Source organism: Hippopotamus amphibius, chromosome 4, assembly GCF_030028045.1.
Source record: "Hippopotamus amphibius kiboko isolate mHipAmp2 chromosome 4, mHipAmp2.hap2, whole genome shotgun sequence".
Classification (NCBI taxonomy): domain Eukaryota; kingdom Metazoa; phylum Chordata; class Mammalia; order Artiodactyla; family Hippopotamidae; genus Hippopotamus; species Hippopotamus amphibius.
Genome location: NC_080189.1, coordinates 146,511,478 through 146,537,755, shown reverse-complemented (window position 1 = coordinate 146,537,755; position 26,278 = coordinate 146,511,478). Strand labels below are relative to the sequence as shown.

Sequence of the window (26,278 nt, the reverse complement as noted above, 5' to 3'; positions counted from 1 at the left end):
GGGGCTTCAGTAGATGTGGCACGTGGGCTCAGTAGTTGTGGCTCGTGGGCTCTAGAGTGCAGGTTTAGTAGTTGTGGTGCACAGGCTTAGTTGCTCCGTGGCATGTGGGATCTTCCCGGACCAGGGCTCGAACCCCTGTCACCTGCATTGGCTGGCGGATTCTTAACCACTGCGCCACCAGGGAAGTCCCTTATTTCCTTCTGCTCCCAGCTTAAGTATTTCATTTAAATTACAATAACACGTCATACTCAGCATAGTACATACATTAGCTCATTTAATTCTCAAAGCAACCCTCTAAGTGATGGTGGGGGGGGGATGCTATTATTATCACACCACCTATTTTACAGATGAAAAAACTGAAGCACACAGGGACTATGTGATTTGCCTGACATCACACTGGAAGTAAGTGCTAGATGTACGATTTGTCCCTAGCAGACTGTTGCCAGAAATCTCATCTCAACCACTGCACAGTACTGCTTCTCTAATTTGTAAAAGATAATGGGAAACCTGGAAAAGAGCCCTGAAAGATAAAAACAATTATCCAAGGAATGGGAAATAGATACTATAAAATTTAAAAGAAAGGTTTTGTTTAATTTGGAGAACAGCTATATAAGATGAGTGTTTTAAAAATACATAAAGAGGGACTTCCCTGGTGCTCCAGTGGTGTGTGTGTGTGTGTGTGTGTGTGTATATATATATATATATATATATATATATATATATATATATACATATAAAGAGATTTGGGCAGTTATTTTCTCATATAAATCCTAGGCCTGGATGACTCCAATCATTGGCCTTCTCCATTCCTGCTCCAGAGTGGCTGAGCAGAGCTGGAGAAGATTAGAGTCAGATCAGTTAGTACCCTCTGCATCTAGAATCTATAGCCCTGCCTGACCCTTCACCCCTGCCCAGCGATCTGAACCTCTTCTCTTGTCAGCTCACTCTGCCCACTTTAGTGACCCTTCAACCTTTCTCCGCTCAAACTTTTAACCAGTTTTCCCCTTTTGGAAGATCACTTTTGCTTCTACTTCACAAAGAAAACAGAAGCCATCAGATCATATACCCTCATATTTTAGCCATCAAATGTAACAAACTAAGCTGAATTTGTACCAGTTCTCAGCTGTCTTTGCAGTAGTAAAGAAGCTGGTCCCCTCACCAGCCTCAGGAACCTCATGCTATCAATTATCTCCTTTCTGTGATATCCTTAGCCTTTCCTGCTGAACCAAATCCTTTCCATGAGCTCTTAAACACTCTTACTTGGAAGGAGAAAACAAAACCTCTCTGATTTACCTATCCCTTTTCTCTCCCTGAGAGAACTTGTCAACTAAACTTGTCAAAAGAATTGCCTAGACTTTTACAGATCTAGATCCTAGTCCATAATGTTCATGGCACAAGAAAGTCACTTTTATGCAACAATTTTTCCCCAATCCCCTATTCTGCCAGGTGGCGGAAACGTAAGATGGGCTTAAAGAAGCCCAGGCTCTATGGGCTTATTCAGCCCCGAGGCCCAGGTGAGCATCTGTCTTCAGTGGTCATCTGTCTGTACTGCATCCGCTGAAGCACCCATCAATCTGTCTTTGGTCACATCCAAATGTGACCAAACGTGTGAATTATCTCCACTCAGTCTGAGAGGACCCAGCTCTAACTTTAGACAGCTTTAGAGCCCTTCTTTGAATACAGAAAGATTACTCCATCTCAGCACCAATGGAGGGCTATGGCAACCCCTATAATGCTGTCTTGGGCTGTTTTTTTAAATTAATTTTTAATATTTTTGATTACTTGAAACTTTTTAGTATGGTTGGATCAATAAATCAAAATAATACGTAAAGTATATGTTGGGGGTTCTACTTATGGAATGGCAGCGAGGAGCTCTCTGACCTGCTCCCCAGTGAAACAAGTGTAGCTGGTGAAAATTATTTAAAAGGCAAACATTTGAAGTCTCTGGAAATTCTAAGGGTGAAACCATGGGTAATGGTTAGTCAAATTCATTTCATCTTCCTTTACTAATCAAGGTCGTTTTAAGACTTGCATGTCCTCCAAGCAGCACATGGCCTAAACAGTAAGATGTTTGCCTGAGTTATTTTCCAAGACCTTGGAGTCCACTGCACCTAGTTTGAACTGAGCTGATTAAGACTGGGTAGGACCACCAGCCTTTCAACTGGGCCTGCACGAGTGTCCTCTCTGTGACCTTTTGATGTCAGAGGGCTGAAAGCTCCACCCTCAGATCTTGCTGAGCACCTCCATGTGTGAACGTGCAGAGACCTGTAGCTTAGTTACACCTGCGCAGAATGACAATTACTGCACCTTTTTCCAATTACCTTTTCCCACGCTCCCCACACCTCAGACAGCCCTGCTTCTTTATTTGTTATCCCATAAATACCCACACCCTTGCCTTTGGGGAGGCAGATTTGAGATTTGTTCTTCCATCTCCTCGCTTGACTGCCATGAGAATAAACCCTCTGTGTGCTACACAGCTCAGTGTCTCAGCATTTCGCTTGCTGTGAGTTGGGCAAGATGAATCTGGTTCAGTAATAAAAGCATTTAGCAAATGAAGAAACATTTATGCAAGAAAGTCTCCTATAACTCAGTAAGAACAGCAAGAGTGTGTAGAATCTGAATTATAACCGGCTCCTCCTCCGAGCTCATTGTGACAGAAACTCCACTTCAGGTGAGTACAGCCAAGAGCACAGGGCTCCCTCTTTCCCCCGTTTCCAGTCCAGCACCGTGGTAGCTTCCTGGGAGGAGCAGGTGACTAGAACTTCTCATCTTTCCAGCTACATGTTGCAGAGGCTAAACCCAGGTGACTGTGGCTATAGAGGTTGGGAATTCTCTTCTTCCGCTTGGTCCCCATTCACAGGGTGGGTGCTTGACTTTGGTGCAGCGTGCTGGGAATACTGGGGCTGTGATTGTCCTCACCCAGCTCGTTTGTAGGGCAGAGGCTCAATGCTAGGAAACACTAAGAAGCTGAGATCAGAGGCTACTGTCCCACCACTGCCTTGCTCCCGAAGCAAGATATCACTCCAGAAGAGACAGGCACTTCAAAGAAGAAGTCTACTCTCTTCTCCCAGCTTCAGAGCAGTGGTCAGGTGTTTTGATCAGTGGTGTGGACAGGCCTTTAAACAGAGAGTCCCAAAGCTCTCCCTAAAGAACTAACTTTATTTGAAACAGAGTGTGGGGAATCTCAAGTCTACGGGTGTTCTCAGAAACAATGCATTTTTGTGTAAACAAAATTTGGGGGCCTGATATCTTCCTGAGAGATACAAAGTATACCATAGGTCAGCTAGTTTACCAGAGAGAATCAGGGAAAGACATATGAAAAATGTATCATTTGATGAGCAATTTCACTTCTCCCAAACTAGTTCATAAAAATATTCACAAGTATGGATAGAGATTTAGAGATGATTTATCACTGTGTTATCATTGAGAATAACTAAAACACCCAATGATAAATGGTTAAATGAGGTGCTTATACAAAGATATAGTCATTATGAATTGCTTTGTACACTTTTTAATAAGTTGGGAAAATCCTCATAATTTTAACTTAAGCAAAATTTTGAATTGAATGTTCAATGTAATACCGCCTTTTCTAATGAATGCACACACGTAGAGAAAGATTAGACATAAGTACATCACAGTGTTAACAGTAGTGATATCATTGCTCCATGGTTCTGGTTGTCCTTGGATTAGTTTCACAGGGATGCCATAACAAAGTACCATGAACTAGGGGGCTTAAAACAACAGAAAGTTGTTGTCTCACAGTTCCTGGAAGCTAGAAGCCTGAAATCTAGGTGTTGGCAGGGCTGTGTGCCCTCTGACACCTGTAGGGGAACAATTCCTTGCCTCTTTCTAGCTTCTGGAGGTTTGCAGGCACTCTCTGGCATTCTTTGGCTTGCAGCTGTGTCACTCTAATCCTCTTTTCACATGGCATTCTACTTGTGTGTCCAATATCACATCATCTTCCCACTGGGTTTATCTATGTGCCCAAGCTACCCTCTTCTTAAAAGAACACCAATCATATTGCATTAGGGCCCACCCAAGTGACCTAATCTTAACATCATTACATCTGCAAAGACTATTTCCAAATAAGGTCATGTTTACAGGTACCAAGGGTTAGGTCTTCAATACATCTTTTTAGGGGGACACAATTCAACCGATAACAGTACTGTATCACATTTTCCCAAAGCTCCTGCAGTAATTACACACTCATTGTCAGAAGTAGTTAAGGAATTCAGCTTAGGGGTCATACTAACCTGAAGTGAAGCTAACCTCCACCACTTAACAGCTGTTTGAGAGTGAGCAAGTTAACCTCACAATGTCTCTGTTTCCCCATGTGTAAAAGGACAATAATAATACCCACCTTAAAGGATAGTATATGTGATGCACTTAGCAGAGCGCTTGATCCTTAGCCAGGCATTTACTATGAATATTTACTATTATTGTAGCTGAAAGAACAATAATAAACAAATGCTGCACAGAGAAATAGAATGAGGACTGAAAAGAAGCAATTAGAAGATTATTAGTGACTGTAATGAGTTGTTTTAGGAGCCAGCCTATAACAGACACCAGATACCTTAGTGATTAGGAAGTGAGAAACTGAAGGCAGCAAATAGAGGCCAGTCTCCTAAGGACCTGGGCTATAACGAGCAGAGGGAGACAACTATTGAAAGGTTTTTTTATATTAATAGGGGTGTCTAGCACTTATTTAAAAATAAGGGGACGTATTAGGGTTGGCCAAAAAGTTTGTTCGTTTTTTCCATGAGATGGCTATATTAGCACTTAGTTGTCTTTAACTTCATTTGAAACAATTTTTTTAGATTGTATTGTGACAGCTATCATATCAGCGTGCACTAAAAAAAATCAAAATTGGTGAATTTTTGTGTAGCCATTTTAATATTGAAGATGGAAGAAAAGCAACATTTTTGGCATATTACGCTTTATTATTTCAAGAAAGGTAAAAACGCAACTGAAATACAAAAAGAGATTTGTCCAGTATATGGAGAAGGTGCTGTGTCCAGTATATGATCGAATGTGTCAAACGTTGCTTGCAAAGTTTCGTGCTGGAGGTTTCTCACTGGACCATGCTCCATGGTTGGTGAGACCAGTTGAAGTTGATAGCGATCATATCGAGACATTAATGGAGGCAATCAACATTATGCCACGTGGGAGAGAGCCGACATACTCAAAATATCCAAATCAAGCATTGAAAGTCATTTGCACCAGCGTGGTTAAGTTCATTGCTTTGATGTTTGGGTTCCACATAAGTTAAGGAAAAAAAAAACCTTTCTGACCATATATCTGCATGCAATTCTCTACTTAAACGTAATGAAAATGTTCCATTTTTAAAACCAGTTGTGATGGGCGATGGAAAGTAGATACTGTACAGTAATGTGGAACAGAAGAGATTGTAGGGCAAGCGAAATGAACCACCACCAACCACACCAAAGGGCGGTCTTCATCCAAAGAAGGTGATGTTGTATATAAGGTGGAATTGGAAGGGAGTCCTCTCTTATGGGCTCCTTCCAGAAAACCAAATGATTAATTCCAACAAGTACTGCTCCCAATTAGACCAACTGAAAGCAGCACTCGATGAAAAGCGTCCAGAATTAGTCAACAGAAAACACATAATCTTCCATCAGGATAATGCAAGACTCCATGTTTCTTTGACCAGGCAAAAACTGTTACAGCTTGGCTGGGAAGTTCTGATTCATCTACCATATTCATCAGACATTGCACCTTCAGATTTCCATTTATTTCAGTCTTTACAAAATTCTCTTAATGGAAAAAATTTCAATTCCCTGGAAGACTGTAAAAAGGCACCTTAAACAGTTCTTTGCTCAAAAAGACAAAAAGTTTAGGGAAGATGGAATTATGAAGTTGCCTGAAAAATGGCAGAAGGTAGTGAAACAAAAGGATGAATACGTAGCTCAATAAATTTCTTGGTGAAAATGAAAATTGTCTTTTATTTTTACTTAAAAACCTAAGGAACTTTGTGGCCAACCCAATATATGAATGAAAAGAAAATGAAGACAAAATAGCAGTGAAAATTAAAGCCAGTCATTGAGAGGATTAGGTAGTCAATTTTCTGGATAATATTAGTATTTAATATACTATCCAGAAATTTGAGTATTTATTAAGGATTTTTAAGGCATATTTTTGTCTTATTTTTAAAACTCTTTGAAAGCTTACCACCCTTAAAAAAAATTTATTTTAGAGCAGTTTTAGGTTCACAGTGAAATTGAGAGACAGGTACAGAGATTTCCTGTATATCCCTTATCGTCCCATGTGTGGAGCCTCCTCCATCATCCATCTGTATCCTCCACCTGATTTGTTACAGTCGACGAACTTACATTCATAATCAGCCATGCAAAGTCCATGTTCATATTAGGTTTGCTCTTGGTGTTGTACATGCTGTGGGTTTGGACAAGTATAAATTGACATGTATTCATCATCACAGTATCCTACAGAGTAGATTCACTGCCCTAAAAATCCTCCGTGCTCCACCTATTCATCCCCCAACCACCAATCTCGGCAAGCAGTGCCTTTTTACTGTCCCTGTGCTTTTGTCTTTTCAGGCGTGTCATATGGTTGGAATGATATGGTAAGTAGCTTTTTCAGATTAACTGCTTTCACTTAGCAATATGCATTTAGGTTTCCTCCATGTCTTTTTGTGGCTTTCTATGCTCATTTATTTTTAGCACTGAATAATATTCCATTGTCTGGTTGTACCACAGTTTATTTTTCTATTCATCTACTGGAAGACATCTTGGTTGCTTCAATAGTTTGTAAATTATGAATAAAACTGCAGTAAACATCCATGAGCAGTTTTTTGCCTGCACATAGGTTTCCAACTCATTTGGGTAAATACCAGGGAGCATGATTGCTGAGTTGTACGGTTAGAGTATGTTTTGTTTAGTAAGAAACCACCAAACTCTCTTCCTAAGAGGCTGTATCATTTTGGATTCCTGCCAGCAACGAATGAAAGTTCCTGTTGCTCCAAATCCTCGTCAGCGTCAGTATTTGGTGGTGTGGTGTTGGGGTTTTGGCCATTCTGATAGGTATATACTAGCATCTCAGTGTTTTAATTGCTTTTCTCTGATGACCAGTGATGTATAGCATCTTTTCATATGCTTACCTGCCATCTGGATATCTTCTTTGTGCCTATTCAGGTCTTTGGCCCATTTTTTAAAAATGGATTGTTCATTTTCTTATTGACTTTTAAAGGTTTGTATATTTTGGATAACAGTCCTTAATCAGATGTCTTTTGCAAATATTTTCTCCTAGCTTGTGGTTCATCTTTTATCTTGATCTTTTCAACATTTTAAAGAAAATGCATTAATCAAACAGTTTTAAGACTATGATGAAAAGACAGTGTTGCTGTTATTATTAGGAATATTACCCCCCTAAGGGGCATTTTGGAAATCGGGTGGAGGGATTTTTGGTGTCACAATGTCACTGGCATTTATTGAGTGGTATCCAAAAATGCTAAATGTTCTACAAAACACATGAGAATACTGCCTGAGGCAGAGTTGTCCCAAATCCCCTACAATTATCAAATATCCCACCAAATATTGAAATAGCTGACAAATCTATGAATTATTATGTAATTTTATAACTTTAATCCATTCTTCATAGAAAGTTTTTATTTTTTTAATTAATTAATTAATTATGGCTGTTTTGGGTCTTCATTGCTGTGCACGGGCTTTCCCTAGTTGTAGCGAAAGGGGGCTACTCTTAGTTGTGATGCGCTAGCTTCTCATTGTGGTGGCTTCTCTTGTTGCAGGGCATGGGCTCTAGGCTCACAGGCTGCAGTAGCTGTGGCTTGTGGGCTCTAGAGCGCAGGCTCAGTTGTGGTGCACAGGCTTAGTGCTCTGCGGCATCTTCCTGGACCAGGGATAGAACCTGTGTCCCCTGCGTTGGCAGGTGGATAAAAATAGTTTTTAAACATGGCTTAAAATACTCTGAAAAGTTCATTTAAATACAACTATTTTATAAATAAAAATGTATATTCATTTTAAATTTTTATCAAGCACTATTTACCATTTTCAAAAGTTTCATCACAATTTGCTACACTTCTTGAGATAATGGGTCCTGAAGAAAACACTATTGTATCTGCTTACACTTGTAGCTATTGTAATCCCTGATTCTACATTTAGGTCTAAGCATCTAACTACTTCACTGTTTACTTTGCAATAAAATACTTGCCACACTTGACATTTTTTGCCAAAAGAAAAAGCTGATACAAAAGAGTATATACTATAAGACTCCATATGACGTTCCAAAATAGGAAAAATATGTAGTAGAAAGAAATAGAAGTTCTAGCTCTGGGAGTCCCTACGTGTTCATTCACTATGTCCACCTTTTCCTTTAAGCCCTGAATCATATTTATAATAGGTGTTTTTAAAGTTCTTATCTGCTATTTCAAACATCTGGGCCGTACAAAGGTCTGTGTACTGCTTCTCCTGGATTATGGTTGGTATTTCCATTTTTTCCCTTGTCTAGTTATCTTGGATTATATGTTTGACATTGAGACAGTGCATTGTAGACAATTGATTCTGTGTTTTCCTTTAAAGGACATTTTACTTAAATTACCAGTGGGTCCTTTAGATCCGTTCAGACTTGGTTTTTTTTTTTTTTATCTTTGAGCCAGTCTACTTTAGTTTTGGCTGTAGTCCTAGGATATGACTCTTGTTTGGGGGCGTGATTTTCTTTGCCAAGTTATAGTCTCTCTATTGTCTTAAATGGATATCCAACGTGCTCCGTCAAGTCTCTGCACTCTGGTTGGACTATAACTCCAACATCATCCAGTCCAGTGTGATTTCAGGTATCTGTATCCATTCATCTCCCAGTTTTACCATAGTCACCCTCTCCTAGGGCTCATGGCAATTTTTTTCTGTATATTTACACCCAAATTCTGTAACAAAGATCTATGGGAGAACCCCCATGGAGACTTCTGTCTCCTCCATCACGTAACTCCTTTTTCTCTAGTACTCTGGTCCGCAGATTCCAGTTAGTTTAGCTGCCCTGAATTCTGATCTCTACATTCTCAGCTTGCGAAGGCCACCGTTCTCTACTTGGGCTTCATGTCCTAGTGCTAAAGTATGAAAAATGGCCCTAGGCAGAAAGATTGATTACTTTATATAATCCATATGGGGTACTTAGTGTGATACCTGCCCAGAGTAAATAGGCAATAAATGCTATTTTTATTATGAAACCTATATTGAGTAAAATGAAATTGTATCTACAAATTTCATTACAGAAAAAATCTGTTATTAAAATATTTCGAGTGATCTCATTTTTGGAAAACAAACTTGCATTGATATCTGAAAAGATACTTTACTAAATAATAATACTAATTTTTTTTTTTTACCAAACAATATAATTATAGGGGTCTTCAGGTAAAGACATAATGGGATAAATTATTATAATGTATTTTTTAAATAAACGATAAAAATAAACCACAAAAGAGTGCCGTTAGTTGTCTGTGAATAGAGAGGCAGGTCCCTCCACCTGGCCTTGAATGGAGTAAAATCATTTACCTATTTTTCACTGCAGTGGACCCTTGGGTTTGGGGACTGTTGGCTGAAGGTGCTGTTTTTTCTGCTCAGTAGCCTCTGAGTGAGGCCTGAGTTACTGGCCTAGGCCCCTGAAAATATACCAGCTTAGGAGTACTTCTAAGTGGTGTGTTTGAATAGTGTAACTGATTTTTTCCCAGTTTTTTTTTTTTTTAAACTGTAAGCCACTCTTATCTTTTAATCGTACTGTTAGCACTCTCTCTTGGATTCAGATAATTTTTTTATCAATACCCTGTGTTATCCTCTCCACATGAGTGAGGAGAAGAGCATAATCATGTATCATTCCACCCTTGTCCCTGAGTGTTCCTCCTTCAGCTGCATCTCCCTGCATTGTTGGTTCAAGAAAGCACAAGCCACCAGACTCCAACAATTGTTCTCATGTTTATTCATGACGTTGAGCTGGCTGAACTGGAAAGCTAACATCTATCTCTCTCCCAAAGCACTGGGCTTTGTTAAGCAAGGCTGCCTTTCCTCTCAGAGGCATATGCTGTCTGGTCAAAAGTAGAGAAGTAGCTCTACTAGATTAATGCAAAACACACACCTGACTGATCTAGTATGTTCTCAAGGATCCCGCTGTGTGGTCAGTTGAAAAGTCAACAGTTGTCAGTCACCGTGTTGTTTTCTCTTCAAAATACCTAACAATCAATTTAACTAAAAAAAAATAATAAAAATAAAAAATACTGTTAACCCTACTTTACCTTTTAGCTCCGAGGACTACGGACAAACCAAAGGAGAGACAGCAGAGTTCACCATCCCCTAATAGTCATTCAGTGCCTGCCAATCTCTGCATGGCAGGGTTTCACACACAAATACATATTTTCTTGGGAGCTAGATAAGCTTCCACTGCGAATGAGGAAAAAATTAAAATAGCACTTTACCTGTGATTTGAAAGACTGAAGTACTATCAATTCCCCACAAGGAGGCTCTATTATCAAGCACAACAATTTTCACAGAGGGAAAATTATCCACCATTTTAAAAGCGGCACATCACAGTGCATTTAAATGCTTTAACATTCTTGATTATGATTTGGTTCTCATAAAAATATATCATCTTAGTGCTATGCAAAATTAAGGCAAATGTATCATGTATTACTTCCATAATTTAAATTAAGCTGAGTGCATAGAATAAGACAGTCTTTTGTGGGACAGAGAAGGTTAAGGTTAAGGGTGGTAATTATAAAAAAATTATAAAAAAAATTTACAGTTTCCTTACGCTTCGGTTATTACGTTTCCTCCAGCAGTTGTCACATAGGTTCAACTTTGGCTTTCTAAGTCAAATAAGAAAGATTATGAACCTTTGGCTAAAATTCTTTCCCTTTATAAGGCAACACTATTACCTGTTTGGTAGCATATAGGGCCATGGCATTATTTTAATATCACTCTTTAAAACTGAAGCAGTGAATACTTCTTATTGGATGATATAATGTCTTAAAATATTGGTAATAACATTTCTAAATGACCCCAAATTTAGTTGAAGTATTTAATAGGAAGTACAGACTAAATACATATTTATACAATGAAGATCTTTATCACCATAGGATGTTAAAACTAGATGTCTGATTTAACATCATACAGTGTTGCAACTTTCTTTTGCCTTCTAATTCTCTGAAAGAACTCAGAATAAATATAACTAGTGCTATGAATGTTCAAATCATTTATTAAATGATTAAAACATTTATTTCATAACGTGTTGATAAAATGTCAGGGCAACTGAGAGACAAATTTCTTTACATGGAAAATAGAATGAGGCTTATAACTTGAAAGATTTAGTCTTCTAAGACTTGATCCTTTAGAGTGGGATTTTGGATTTAGCTAGCGTTTACTGAGTGCCTCCGTTAGGTCCTTACTTAGATCAGTTATTTCCTACCTGTGGGCCAGATACTGCTATTTCCATTCAACATGTGAGGAGACTGAGATTCAAAGAAACAACTTATTCAAGATCACATAGCCAGCTAAATAACAACTAGAATTGGAAGTACTGGTATCAGAACCCCCAGCAGGGATGGGGGGTGTGTAGGGATGAGATTTGGGAGTCTGTGAGTCAGGAGGCAGGATGAGGTTTGGCAGTCTGTGAGTAAGGAGACAAGATGACATGAAATGAACATAGAGTCTCATCTGCGAGCTCTCAAAGGTCTGATTTTTCTCGATTAGCCTGCCTCGTCCTCATCAGGCTCTCTGCTGCCAGATGGAGCTTGACTTTTTTTTTTCAGTTTGAATTTCAGCATCCATATTATATTTTAAATGTAAGAGTAAAATTGACTTCTGTGATAACTTCTTAAATGATGACTGGGTGCTCAGGCAACCAGCTCCTGAATGTCCGGTCCCTTTTCCTAAAGGTCAGGACTGTGGCTGGCTCTGATAATAGAGTAAACCTAGTGGCCATGCCTCGCGGCAGCCTGAGCCAAGTGGTGAGGAACTAACAGACTCACAGGTGCCCCCTGTGCACCTGGAGGAACCTGGTTTCCCTGGAGATTCTCAGGCTGCATGATTAACTCCACCCCTTTTCTCAGTGGGCAGACCACCCAGCCTGCCCACTGTGGTGTAAGCCTGCGTGGCTGGGGAACACCTCCGGTCTTCCCCACAGGAAGGACAGGAGGCTGCATTAAAGCTTGCTTCTATTGCTTTTAACTTGTGGGCAGACCCACCTCTTTAGAGGAAAGAGGATTCTCCTAGTTCTTTGGAAATGGGAAATGAGTCTTATAGTCTTATGTTAAGGCTAAAACAGATTACTCCCAGATTACCCACACAGACTGCCCCCAGGGGCTGGGATCGGTCGGATTCTCTTAGTAATCATGCACAGTCAGACAAGGGCTGGTTGGGAATGTTTTTCTTTTCTTTTCTTTTAATAAATTTATTGATTGATTGGCTGTGTTGGCTCTTCATTGCTGCATGCAGGCTTCCTCTAGTGATGGCAAGCGGGGGCTACTCTTCGTTGAGGTGTATGGGCTTCTTACTGCAGTGGCATCTCTTGTTGTGAAGCACACGGTCTAGAGCGCAGGCTCAGTAGTTGCGGAGCACGGGCTTAGTTGCTCTGCGGCATGTGGGATCTTCCCGGACCAGGGATCGAACCCATGTCCCCTGCATTGGCAGGCAGATTCTCAACCACTGTGCCACCGGGGAAGCCCTGGATGGGAATGTTTTTTTGATTGTGGATTCTTTCTCTTAATTACATGAGACCCACAACAGGATGACATCCCCCTTAAACATCAAAAAAAAAAAAAAAAATTAAATAAAATCATGCCAATTCAAGGCTTTCTGAATTTGGTGAAAATGTAAAACAGGAAAGGAGGAAGAGAAAATGTGGTCATGTGTAAAGGCTTTGTTTGCTTGTTGTTACTGAACATTCTGAGTGTCTCCTAAACTTCTTCCTGTGACATACTTTGAAGGGAGAAGAAGGGGAGGGAGGGGAAGAAATCTCTTCCTGAAGAGAGAGAGAGGGAAGAAAGGAAGAAGAGGGGGCTGGAGGGGGGAAGGGGATAACAAATTGTTTAGAAAAGGAAAGAGGGAAAGAGAAGTTGGCTGCACTTATAGGTTGTCAGATAAGCAACAAAAATATTAGGTTGAAATGTTTACTGAGCATCTACTATGTGCCAGGCTCTCAGACTCTGCTTGAAAGCAGGGGAACAGGCAGTTGTTTTGTTTTACAGAACATGTAGACTGAGGGGAGCACAAAATCTATTAAAGTAAATTAGGTTGCTAATAAATTCTTGGTTCATTCTAATTTACCCTATTTCCTCTCATCCCCCATAAGTTTATGCATAAACCTAAGTAAATAGAAATGAACTACTCTGGACTATTAAAATAAAACATTGCCTTAAAATTTTTTTCCAACTTAACTTTCTTTCTGCTTTCCTAATTGGGGTAATATTTTTGTATTACTGCATGTCTACATATTTTAAAGGAGCTGATAAAAATATGTTCGTTCCCATATAGTCTACTTGATCAGCTTATTAGCAAAAATTTTCTGGAGAAACATGTACAGGGGGGAAAAAGAGCCAAGAATGGATTTCATTTTAAATCAATAATTAGAATAGATGTGGGGCAAAAGTAATCAAATTAAGTAGAGTGTTGGATTTAGTGTGACGTAAATGGCAGTCTATGAAAAAAAAAGAGAAATCAAATACCCTTGTATACCAAAGCATTTAAGTCAATAACAAAGGTAAACTTGAGGTCAGTGCTGTCATAAGTTCTATACAGATTCCAGATTGGTTCTTTGCTTTGGTGCCAAAAAGACTGATCAACTTTGTATCTACAACTTGCCTTTTAAATAATCAAACTGTAGGTGAGGTAGACAAATATTTAACCACCAGTATGGCATGGACACAGATACTGGCTATATACCTTTAAATTTATTTTGGGGTGCATCCTGGCTGAATGAATATCCAGCCTAATTATGGGGAAAATGATAGGTAGTTCACATGGAATGAAATTCCCTCTTTGATCCATTTAAAAATTAAGCTACTCCTTTAGAAGAACATTAGTATGACCTACTTGGTCCTCAAACAGTATAGTAACATGGGAAAAGAAGAGAGGATGTTCCTCTTGAAGAGATTGTCCATTTTTGGAGAACTTCTCAACCTTTCTAAAACAATGCTGGCATTCTGGTTGTCAGCACTATGTGGAAAAGATGTGGAGGATGCAATCTGAAAGCACGTGTCTGTATACTAATACACTGAAACATCAGTAGCCATACTGTGAGACATATGGAGAAAGGAATCAAAGGTCGGAGATTTTTAAGCGCTGGCTTCCCTGATGGATGCTTTTCAACTGCATTTCCGACACCACAGGTCCAGCAGGAGGCAGCACTGCTGTTACACAGTGGGGAAGGAAAGAATAAACTTTGTTTCCCTGGGCATCTTTTAGTATTCTCCTGCCTAACTTAGCAGTAAAGGAACAAGTACCCTGAGGATACCATAGTAAGCAGGGGTTTGGATCACACAGAAATGAGGGTCTGGGTCACCTGTAAGCCACCTGGACTAGCAGAAGTTCTAGTCAAGGGTGAGGGGAATTTGGGATGTGTAGTAGAGAAGGGAGATGCTGAATATTCATTGCAGCTGTGAGATCAACTGCTGTAGTGGGATCATCCCACTAATGTTTATCTTATGTTTCCCAAGGGAAAGAGACCAACCAGAATCTCAAGGAAGCTGTACCGCTATGGGAAAAAAATGCCTTATACAGAACAACTGAATCCAAGCAGTTGTAGGGGTGAACTGTGGTAGATGCTGTGATACCCTGTCCAGATACCCCCTTCTGGACCAAGTCACTCATTTCCTGAGCTGGCAGGCATGTTAGCTGCTGATGGCTCGTAGCTGATCCCTCCCGAGGATGAAAGGAATTCCTTCGCCCAAGGATATGCCCACTCCCAGGGGTAGCCCATATCCAATGACTGGTCAGTGTCAAGGTACAAAAATCTAGGCCTCTTATCTTAGTTTGGGGCAGCCCTGAAGGACCATCCCAGCTCTCAAGCTCCTATGGATTCTGCTGAGGACTTTCTTGAAATTTCATCACAGTTCAACTTCTTTCTTCCATCCTTCTTCCTTAATGCCTCACAATTTTTATGCCTGAGGATAAAAATACACTCTATGCTATACAGTAAACTTCTTGTATACAAATTTCTTTCCTGGGAAGTATGATGTAAGCATTTCCTACTATCTTATTTATTTTTCCTGTTTTGTACCCCTTTCCCATAGCGGATTTTCCCTTATTTGGAATAAATTTGGATTTGACTTCTCTGCTTACCATGCTTTGCCAAGAACACCCTCTGTTCACTTCCTGAATGTCTAGTCATCATCAGGTTAAACCAAACATTACTTGTAAGAAAACTCAATTTACAATGAAAGAGGTAAGGCAGTTGGTTGATATTCATGAGATTCACTGGTCTTGTGCCCCGGAAACAACTGGCCTTATGGAATATTGGAAATATTTTTTGCTGTTTATTTTTTTTATTGAAGTATAGTTGGTTTGCAATATTGTGTTAACTTCAGGTGTACAGCAAAGTGATTCAGTTATACATGTATATATATATCTATTCTTTTTCAGATTCTATTCCCTTATAGGTTATTACAAAATATTGAGTATAGTTCCCTGTGCTATACAGTAGGTCCTTGTTGGTTATATACTCTGTATTTTATATGTAGCAGTGTGTATATGTTAATCTCAAACTCCTAATTTATACCCCTTCCTGTCCTATTTTGTAACCATAAGTTTGTTTCTATGTCTATGAGTCCATTTCTGTTTTGTAAATAAGTACATTTGCATCATTTTTTTAGATTCCACATATAAATAATATCATATTTGTCTTTCTCTGGCTTACTTCACTTAGTATGATAATCTCTAGGTCTATCCATGTTGCTGCATGTGGCATTATTTTATTCTTTTTATGGATGAGTAATATTCCATTGTATATATGTACCATATCTTTATTCATCTGTCAATGGACATTTAGGTTGTTTCCATGTCTTAGCGATTGTAAATTGCGCTGCAATGATCCTATTAACTATTTTAAACATATGTGGAAAAATATGTTTGACACATTTTAAAAAAATATGCTAGAAATATCCTATGGTTGAGTTTGTTAACTAATATAGCAAACCTCAGTAAAACAAATGTAAAGATTTAGGAAAAGAACAATATTTGGTAATAAGTTCTAAATCACGAGACAGGCATTCTAAACATGCTCTATTACAGCTGTGTTTTAATAAGTAATTAATATATGTTCAGCCAAATCAAATAAACTGCTTTTGTTCTTTTCATAACATTTGAGGCTAATAAAACAAACACCAATACTATAATACTTTCACTTTTCCATGTTGTTAATTTATCAAAAATTTTAACTAAGCTTTGTAGTCATGAAAGACATTTTTAGGCCTACAGTTTATTATTTTTCAACCTCATGCTTTCAATAGTTTGGTTTAATTTGTCTAATATGACAAGTTTCAAAATTTCTTAAAAATTATTTTGTTGAAATTTCATTTCTCTAAATGCGAGGTTCTATGTTAGATGTCTTAAAGTTCATTTCACAACCACATTGAAATTAACGAGGCCTGAGAGAGAGTAAATAATAAAGCAATATAAAAGCTGTTCAGCATATTTGTTTTAACAGCTTTGATATATTATTTATATACCATTTGAGTCACCCTTTAAAGTATACAATTTAGCAGGTTATGTTATATTCACAGTCTTGTGCAATCATTTTCGCTCTCTGACTTCAGAAATTTTTCATCACCTTAAAAAGAAACCCCACACCCACTAGCAGTCTGTCCTCATTTCTTTCTCCTTCCAGCCTCGGGCAACCGCTAACCTACTTCATCCACGGATTGGCCTATTGTAGACATCCCATATTAAGGGAATCATACAACATGGGTTTTGTTGTTGTTTTTTGGTGACTGGATTTCTTCACTGAGCATATTTTTAAAAAATTTATTTTATTGAAGTATAGTTGATTTACAATGTGTTAATTTCTATTATATAGCAAAGTGATTTAATTGTATCACTTTGTGTGTATATATATATATATAAATATATACACACATTCTTTTTCACATTCTTTTCCATTATGGTTTATCACAGGATATTGAATATAGTTGCCTGTGCTATACAGTAGGACCTTGTTGTTTATCCATTCTATATATTAATAATTTGCATATGCTAATCTCAAACTCCCAATCCATCCCTCCCCAACAACCCCCTTCCTTGGCAACCACAAGTCTGTTTCTGTTTCATACAGTCTGTGAGTCTCTTTCTGTTTCATAGACAAGTTCATGTGTGTCATATTTTAGATTCCACGTATAAGTGATATCATATGGTATTTGTCTTTCTCTGTCTGACTTACTTCACTTAGTCTGATAATCTCTAGGTTCACCCATGTTGCTTCAAACAGCATTATTTCATTCTTTTTATGGCTGAGCAATATTCCATTGTGTATATACACCACACCTTCTTTATCCATTCATCTGTCCGTGGACATTTAGGTTGCTTCTTGTCTTGGCTATGTAAGTAGTGCTGCAATGAACATTGGGGTGTATGTATCATTTTGAATTTGAAACACAGTTTTGTCCGGATATATGCCCAGGAGTGGGGTTGAAGGATCATATAGCAGCTCTAGTTTTAGTTTTTTGAGGAACCTGCATACTATTTTCCATAGTGGCTGCACTAATTTGCATTCCCACAACAGTGTAGGAGGGTTCCCTTTTCTCTACACCCTCTCCAGCATTTGTTATTTGTAGACTTTTTTTTAATGATGGTCATTCTGACCAGTGGGAGGTGGTACTTCTTTGTAGTTTTGATTTGCATTTCTCTAATAATTAGCAATGTTGGACATCTTTTCATGTGCCTGTTGGCCATCTGTATGTCTTCTTTGGAGAAATGTCTATTTAGGTCTGCTGCCCATTTTTTGATTGGGGTGTTTGCTCTTTTGGTGAGTTGTATGAGCTGTTTGTATATTTTAGAAATTAAGCCCTTGTTGGTCACATAATTTGCAAATATTTTCTCTCAGTCTGTAGGTTGTCTTTTCGTTTTGTTTGTGATTTCCTTTGACGTACAAAACCTTGTATTTCACTTAGCATATTAACCTCATTTTCAAGATTTATCCATGTTGTAGCATGCCAGTACTTCATTCTTTTTATTGCTTTACTCTTTCATTGCTGAATAATGTTCCATCGCATGGATCTACCACATTTTGCTCATTCATCAGTTTTTGGAACTTGTTCCCACTGTTTAGCTACTGTGACTAATGCTGTTATTAACATTATGAGTTTTATACGGACACATGTTTTATTTTCTCTTGGGTATATACCTTGGAGTGAAATGTTAGGTTATATGGTAACTCTCTGTTTAACATTCTGAAGACTGCTAAACTCTTCCAAAGTGGCTGCACCATTTTCTGTTTTCCTTAGCAGTGCATGAGGGCTCCAGTTTCTCCACATTCTCCCCTACACTTGTTATGCGCTACTGTTTTGTTCTGCATATTAGCCACTCTAGTAGGTGTGAAGTGGTATCTCAGTGTGGTTTTGATTTGCATTTCCCTGGTGACTAATAACTGTCCTGTGAAGGACAGTGAAGAAAAAAATGGATGTTTAACTTGGGGAAAGGAAGATTTTGGCAGGAGGGCCTGATAGCTGTCTTTAAGTGTTAGAATAGAGGGGCAGAATTTTACTTATTTACAGATGTACAGAGAGGCGATGTGAAGTAGTGGAGTTTAGCTCTGTGTAAATGGAATGTCTAATGAACAGATTGAACAGGGAAACAGTAGGTCCCCATTCCCTAGGGATGTTCAAGCAGACAGTGTAGGAGGATTCTGTAGTGCTACTCTAATATGCTATGGTTTGTAAACCTGTGCGGCAGATTTACAAAGTATATCGTGGTTATTTTTTTAAACCATACATGTGTAATCTTGGCAAGAACATTGTTTCAAATCAAGTCATTCACATGTTAATAGGTGCTCCGGGAAACAGTCTTAGGCCAGTTGGAGCCCATGTGGTGTGGAGTATGTTGGGACAGAACTTTTCAGAACTCCTATGTTAGGTAAATGCCCCCTCCACCTGGCTTAGTCATGCTAGAAGCCACCAGAAAACCACTTTGATGCCTGAGGATCACAGTGTCTTTTCTGAATGTTCTCAAACCCACTGTTTAATAATATCCTAAAGAATCTTTCTAGGGCATGATATAGTGTCCTGAGATTCATCTTTTTGAAAATCAGAATTTTCACTGTTCTGACACATCTACTGTAAGTAAGGGTAATAATTTAATTTCTGTTACATATGTGTGTACGTGTGTATATATAACATATGTGTATATATATATTTGTGTGTGTATCTGTATATGTGTGTGTGTGTGTATATATATCTCAGTAACTACTTGAATGAATGAATGGTGATGATTTCGTGCAAAAGGGAGTGATGTCAGAAAACATAAAGCTGCCTCCAAAATATAAAACAGAGAAAGAAAAGAGAAGTGCATGGACAGTTCTAGATAAATCTACTGTGATTTACTTGACTCCTGGTTTTCCAAAATGGAAATATAGAAAAGTTAGAATACTCAACTGTATTCTTACTGAAGCTAAAACAAATTATAGACATGCTTAATAAACTTTCTAAAAGAATTCCTAAAATGGGCTTGTTTACTAGCAGAGTTCAAAAAACGTAGTTAATATAGGTGATCCAACATGTTGCTATGGGAGTTGACTGGTTTTTTGCAAGCTTTAAAGTACACAGTCTACATACAGTTTATAAGAAGTAAATCTTGTCTTCAAAATAATATTTCAATAAAATTAGAAGAGAAAGCTCTTGATCTATCTTATTTCTCTTTTCCTCCTTTAATAGCTTTATGGTATTTTAATTTACTTGTTGCTGCTGTAACAAATTGCCACAAATGTGGTGGCTTAAGATAACATTGGTTTATTATTAAAGTTTGGAAGTCAGAAGTCTGAAATGAGTCTTGGAGGGCTAAAATAGAGGTGTTGACGCAGCTGATTCCTTCTGGAGGCTTCACAAAAGAATCCATTTCTTCCCTTTTCCAGCCTCTCGAGGCTTCCAGCATTTCTTGGTTTAGGGCCACATCATTCCAATCTCTGCTTCATTCATCACTTTGCCTTTTCTCTCTGGCCTCTTTCCCCTCTTTTGTAAAGACTCTTGTGATTACATTGGGTCCACTTGGATAATCCAGGATCATCTCATCTTAAAACCATTGTTAATCATATCTGCAAGATCCCTTTTTCCATGTCAGGGAACATTCACAAGTTCAGGAGATGAGGACAGGAACTTCTTTGGGGATCCGTAATTCAGCCTACCACAGTACATAATACGTATTTGTAAAATAACACAGCCTAAGTCATTTTTGGAGTTAGGTAGGTACATGCCTCACCAACCAACCAGACAACCAATCATCTCTTGTTGATATTGTCTATCTCTTGCTTACTTTCACTGTCTTATTGCCTAAATACCCAGCTAAGAGAAGGTGTGAACTTAAAAAACAGGAGGTTCATTTCCAGCACTGTGTTGATTGATGATATCTGCTCAAGTACGTGCTTTTGACTCAAATGGAAAGGAAAGCTGAGCATAACCTGGAGCCTGGCATTTGCCTGAGAGGCATCATGAGTGATATGTGGATCAGCTCTGAACAGGGTAAAGCCACTGGCAAGTGACATCCAAATCATAACTGAGTCCTTACTCAGAATCATAGATACAATATTTAGAGAGATCAATGTTTTTGATAGTTTAAAAAATATTATTAAGTTCTTTATTCTAAGAAAACTACAGATTCCCATGCGGTTCTATGAAATAAGAGAGCATGTGTGCCTTTTACCCAGTTTTCCCCAATAGTAACATTTTACAAAACAATATGACAACCAGTGTATTGATGCTGATACAGGCAAGATAGGAGACATTTTCATCACCCTCAGCATCCTTCCTGTTGCCCTCTTGTAGCCACATCCGTTTCCCTCCCACATCCTTAATCCCTGGCAAATGCTTATATGTTCTCCATTTCTGTAAGTCTGTCATTTTAAGAGTGCTACCTAAATAGAATCATACAGAATGTCACCTTTCGGGACTGGCTTTCTTCACACTGCATAATTCTCTGGAGACTGATCCAGGTTGTTCCATATATTAAAAATTTGTTCCTTTTGATTGCTGAGAAGTATTCTGTAGTATGAATGTACCACAATTTGGCTTTGGTTAACCATTCATCTGTTGACATCTTGGTTGTTTCCATTTGGCGGCTATTACAAATAGAGCTCATCTGAACCCCTGTGTATAGGCTTGTGTATAAATTTAAGTTGTCACTTCTCTGGGATAAATGCAGGAGTGCAATTGTTGGGTTGTATAGTAGTTGCATGTTTACTTTTTTAAGAAGCTGCCAGGTTACTTTCCAGAGCAGTTGCACCATTTTTTATCCCCACCAGGAGGGCGTGAGTGATCTTGTTTCTTCCTATACTTGCCAGTATTTGGTGTTCTGATAGGTGTGCAGTGGTATCTTGTGGTTTTCATTTGAATTTCCTCCATGACTAGTGATGGTGCGCATCCTTGCATGTGCTCATTTGCTTGTTTCAGCTGCTGTCTCCAGCGTGTGCTTGGTGTCACCACGAGACATGCCAGCCAAGAGAGCTGGGCTCAGGGTCCCCCCTCTGCTTCTGCCAAAGCCACTCCATTTTTTGAAAAACCCATTTTACTTACTGGTCTTTTAAGCAAGATTTTACTTAAGGTTTTCTTCGCTAAAGGAAAAAAAAGTGTGAAATCAACTTACTTCATCTATTTTACTTTGACTTTATTTCCCACTATCCTAGACAAAAATTAAATTCAGAATTAGAAATAAATGTGTTCAAATATATGATATAAAAATATATTCAAAAGTCAACAGTTTGGGTTTCCTAGGTGGCACAGTGGTTAAGAATCCGCCTGCCAATGCAGAGGTCATGGGTTTGATCCCAGCTCCAGGAAGATTCCCACATGCCGCGGAGCAACTAAGCCCGTGTGCCAAAAAAAAAAAAAAAAAGTCAACAGTTTAAGCCAATATGTGCTCTTTTTATACTTTCCAGTGAATGATTGCAAGCTCACTCTAAGTTTTAAAAATGAAAATCGTTTCCCTCACTGCTTTAAAAAAGGCTAAAACATCTCTCATTAATAGTCTGGAAGACAGTTTCCTACAGGACCAGAGCATTAATTGTCTTTCTATGCGTCATGCAGGAAGGGCACTAGTGTAGAAGAATAAAAAGTGAAGGCTCTCATAATTTGTTTGTAATATCGTATATATAATACACTCGGTAACACCTAACAATAACGGCAAATACATGTAAAATGCTTGCATACAGTCTGATTTTGTGATTCTATAGATTAATTATTAGAAAATAAAACATTCCCAGGGAGTGTGAGTCCCGCTCACTGAAATCTTGTATTCTTCTAGAGGAAAGTTTCTCAGGAGACATTATATTTTAGCCTTTCTTCCCATATTCAGGTCCTCTTGCTTTGTCCTCAAGGAGAGAGCTTTTTTGAGCAAGGCCAAAAAACTTCCCACATTAAAACAAACAAAAACCACCACCACAACAACGCCATCCCTGCTGCACTTTTCCTAGTAATTTCACAGCCCAATGGTGCGAGTGTCAGTCGGCATTCATGGAGGGCGGTACAAGAGGGCGTCATGTAGCCAGGCTGGTGCTAACTTGGCGGGAACTCAGCCTCAGAGAGGCCGTGTGAGGTGACAGGCTGCTGCTGGACGGGAGCCACGTCCCCCCGGAGGACCAAGAGACAGAGGTCACTCCATCCCAGCTCCCGGGGAGCAGCGTGACCTCCCCAGCCGCTGCGGGAGGCCGCTGAGTCTCTGGGCTGCCGGTCCACGTACACACGAACGGCTCTCCAGAGGAGCAGGAACTGGCCACAGTGGAACATTTTTCTCCCATGTCGTCATTCACCCTGATGCTTCTGCTGGGAAATCTGTGAAAAGTCAAGCATAGGCCTGGTGAAAAGAAAATGGAAACAAAACGCACGCGTGCGTCGTCCTTCTGCACACGTACCTCCCCAAACACTGAGGTCCCCATGGCTGTATTTGAGGGCTTTGTCCATGGTGCTCAGAGGGCTCTCTGGAGACGTTCCGTGCTATTGGCTTGTGCATGGTTTTCTTTCTCTGTGTGTGGCGGAAGGAATTAGTTGGGGGTGGGGGGTGGGGATTATCTCTTGGAATAATGTTTTACGATCCCACTGGACCCTGGGTTCTCTAGCACAAGTAAATGCTAAGAAGCAGTGTTTGCATCAAGGTAGAACAGAGGCCTGCTGGCTGACTACACCTTGGGGAAGAACTTCTGCAACCTCAGCTCATGCTTCATTGGATACCGCTGCCCGGGCCCAGTCAGAACCCCAGCAAAACCGGAAGGTGGAAACAGGGTGCTGGCCAATCGCGTCTTTCCTGCGAGAAAGGTAGTGGCGTTCCCACCAGACTCCCTTTAGCAGCAGCCAGAGGATCGGGGCTGGCGAAGCAGTCACTGCTCTTCCTAGAGGAGGTAGAAGGCCCTCGTGCCTGAGAAAAGCTGAGGCTTGAGCCCATCCCCCAACATTAGGGAATCAAGGAAATTACAATCTCTGTCTGGTCCTGGCCCTTCCAAAGTAAATGCGGCTGTGAGTTGAAGCAGAAGAGCATCAATCACTGTTCTAAAGTAGTGCACTAGCAATTTCTGTCCTGGCGTCAAAATAATCATGTATCAATAGTCAGAAGTGAGACACCTTGAAAAGAATGATTGAAAATGGGATCGAGATTTTTATAAATATTATCTCATTTAATCCTCATAAGCACCTGTCAGGAAGGTACTATTACAAGCTCCAGTTTATGTATGTGGGAACTGAGGGCTGATAAGCTTGAAGAATTTTTCCAAAGTCACAGACAGCAAGAGGAGTGCTGGAAACTGAACATGGAGCTGGGCTCCAGAGCCCTCATGTCTAACCATCCAGTAAGAGCACAAGACAACCCTCCACAAAGGGTTATGCGGGCTCAAAGGAGGGCCACCAACAGACGGAGCGTGAGTGTGGGGGCTGGACTGGGAGAATTCTCCTAGGACTCAGAACCTGGCTCAGTCCTGAAGGATGGAAAGGAGTTCGGAAGGAAAGAAGGGTCAGAGGTGGGAAAGGTGAAGATTAACCCAGAAAGGGAAATGGGATGTACACACACTCAGAGGCAAGGGGGAACAAGGCAAGGCAGAGGAAAGCCAAGTGGTGCGTGTGATCGGATCACTGAATTTTGGTTGAACTGGGCAAGGGGTGCTGTAGGGGGCTGAAGTCAAGGTGAGAAGTACAACTGGAGAGCTTTCTAACTCATGCCAAAGAGAATTTAACTTTGAAGGTTAAGGATAGCCAGTAAAGGATTTTAAGCAGAGATCAGGGTGGTAGGTTTTGTGTTTCAGAAAGATCACTGTATGTTTAGGGAGTCTCTGCAGGAAACCAGGGCCCAGGGTGTGGCAGCAGAGTCAGATGTGAGACTAAGAGTGGCAGTGGGGGTGGAGAGGAGGGAACGTACTTGAGAGCTACTAAGGGGAGTGGCAGGACTCTGATGACTGGGTGAGTGGGGAGAGTAAAGGATAGGGAGTGTCCGTGGGGAAATAACATTGACACATTTCATAATACAGGATGCTGCTATTCATTCAGCAGGGCGAGGTGGGGGAAAGAGGGCAGAGCTGGCAAGGGGATGGGGAAGGGTAATGAGCGTGACTTAGAACATAACTGAGTTTGAAGCAACAATGGGGCAACCTAATAAATATTCCAAAGCCCAGTGCGGGGCGGGGGGGGGGTGGGGGATGGCGGGTGGCATTGGCTACAAGAGTCTATGGCTCAAGAGAGAGGCTTGGGCTGGGGAGGTAGGTTTTTTAATCCACCTGTGGTATTTGAGGCTGTGGGGTTGTGCCAATTTCCCTCTCTTGATCCAAATTCACTCTCTGCTCATTTTCAGGTGCTGGAGCTGGGACTCCGCCAAGCACACGTCTGCTCTGCCAGTTGCCTCCGCCTGGGCTCTGCCACCAGAGGGCAGCTGCAGCGTGGGAGGAGGGAGAGCAGAGCGGGTCCCCTCTAGGCTCCCTTCTTCACTCCAGCAGTTGTAGCTCACTCCGGCAGGAGCTGTTGGGGCAGGCGTGCAGTGCTTCTAACACTCGCAGAACCAACTTCCTCTTGCCCACATTTGAGGCATTCCAGCCCCCAGTTCTGCCCCTCCCGCAAGGCCTGGGTCCCACCTCATGGGGCCTTTCTCTAAATGCTAGTGTTCATAATTCCAACATCTTCCTTTCGTACTTTCAGTCCTAGAGGTAGAGTTGCTTCCTGTTGGCACTACCTGCCATACTTCAGAGTTCTCTTTGCACCCTTTCAGTTACCTAGTTAACAACTTTATGCCTAGTTAACAATCCTATCAATATATATTTGTTTATCTCAGTTAAAATAACTGATGTGGTTGTCTCCTCACTGGACCCTGACTTTGTAGGGTGAATATGGGGACACCCAAGGAAGACGTGGAGGGCAGTGAAGACAGCTTTGAAAGGACCCTGGGGCCACCTGTGTGTAAGGGCCATCAGCCCTTAAGGAATAGACCAGGGAGATGCTGGAGAATCCAGAAGATTCTGTGTCTAAGGGGAAAAAAATCAAGGAGAGAGAGAGAGCATTCAGACTAGAGAGAGAATTATTAATGGGGCAAGGTTCCTGATAAGGTGGAGAGAGTAGCCTCTTTCCTGGAAAGGGAAGGAATGAAGGTGGGTGAGGACTGGTTGGGGAGCGTGCAGGACGTGGAAAGGAGGTGGAGAGGAGAGCCTCTGGAGAGGCTGGAAGAGAGGGCTGGCCGGGGTTTCCCCGGGGACAGCGCGGAGAGTCTGTGGGAGGAGGCAGTTAGAGAACAGGAAATTGACATGAATCTAACCCACATGACTGGGTGTGTGTGTGCATTTGTTTTATACTGTTAAGCACAGCAGCCTTTTGTGGGGCATTGACAGTGAGGTTAACTCCAGGGAAGGAGTTTGCCAGCTGCTCAGGAAATGCGGGTGTGAACAAGAGAGGGATTCCATGAAGGACCTTGGGCCAAGGCTGGCTAGAAAATGAAGTGAAGCTCCTGGCGCTGACGCACAGAGCCACACAACTCTGTGTGAGCTCATGAGGCTGCGCACAGGGCTGAACTCTCCTTAAAGCCATAAAAGGAAAAGTTTCCAAATATGCTCTGGCCAAGCAGAAGAAAATCCCCCACAGAGACGG

The 26,278-nt window shown here is 40.4% G+C and overlaps 1 long non-coding RNA gene across 1 annotated transcript; it reads left to right on the top strand.

Moving 5' to 3' along the window:
• The first annotated feature begins 2,538 nt into the window (after positions 1-2,538).
• LOC130852695 (uncharacterized) lies at positions 2,539-25,261 on the top strand. The gene is made up of 3 exons (XR_009053433.1): positions 2,539-2,671; positions 6,576-6,601; positions 24,999-25,261. It is a non-coding gene; the product is annotated as an uncharacterized LOC130852695 (long non-coding RNA).
• The last annotated feature ends 1,017 nt before the right edge of the window (positions 25,262-26,278 follow it).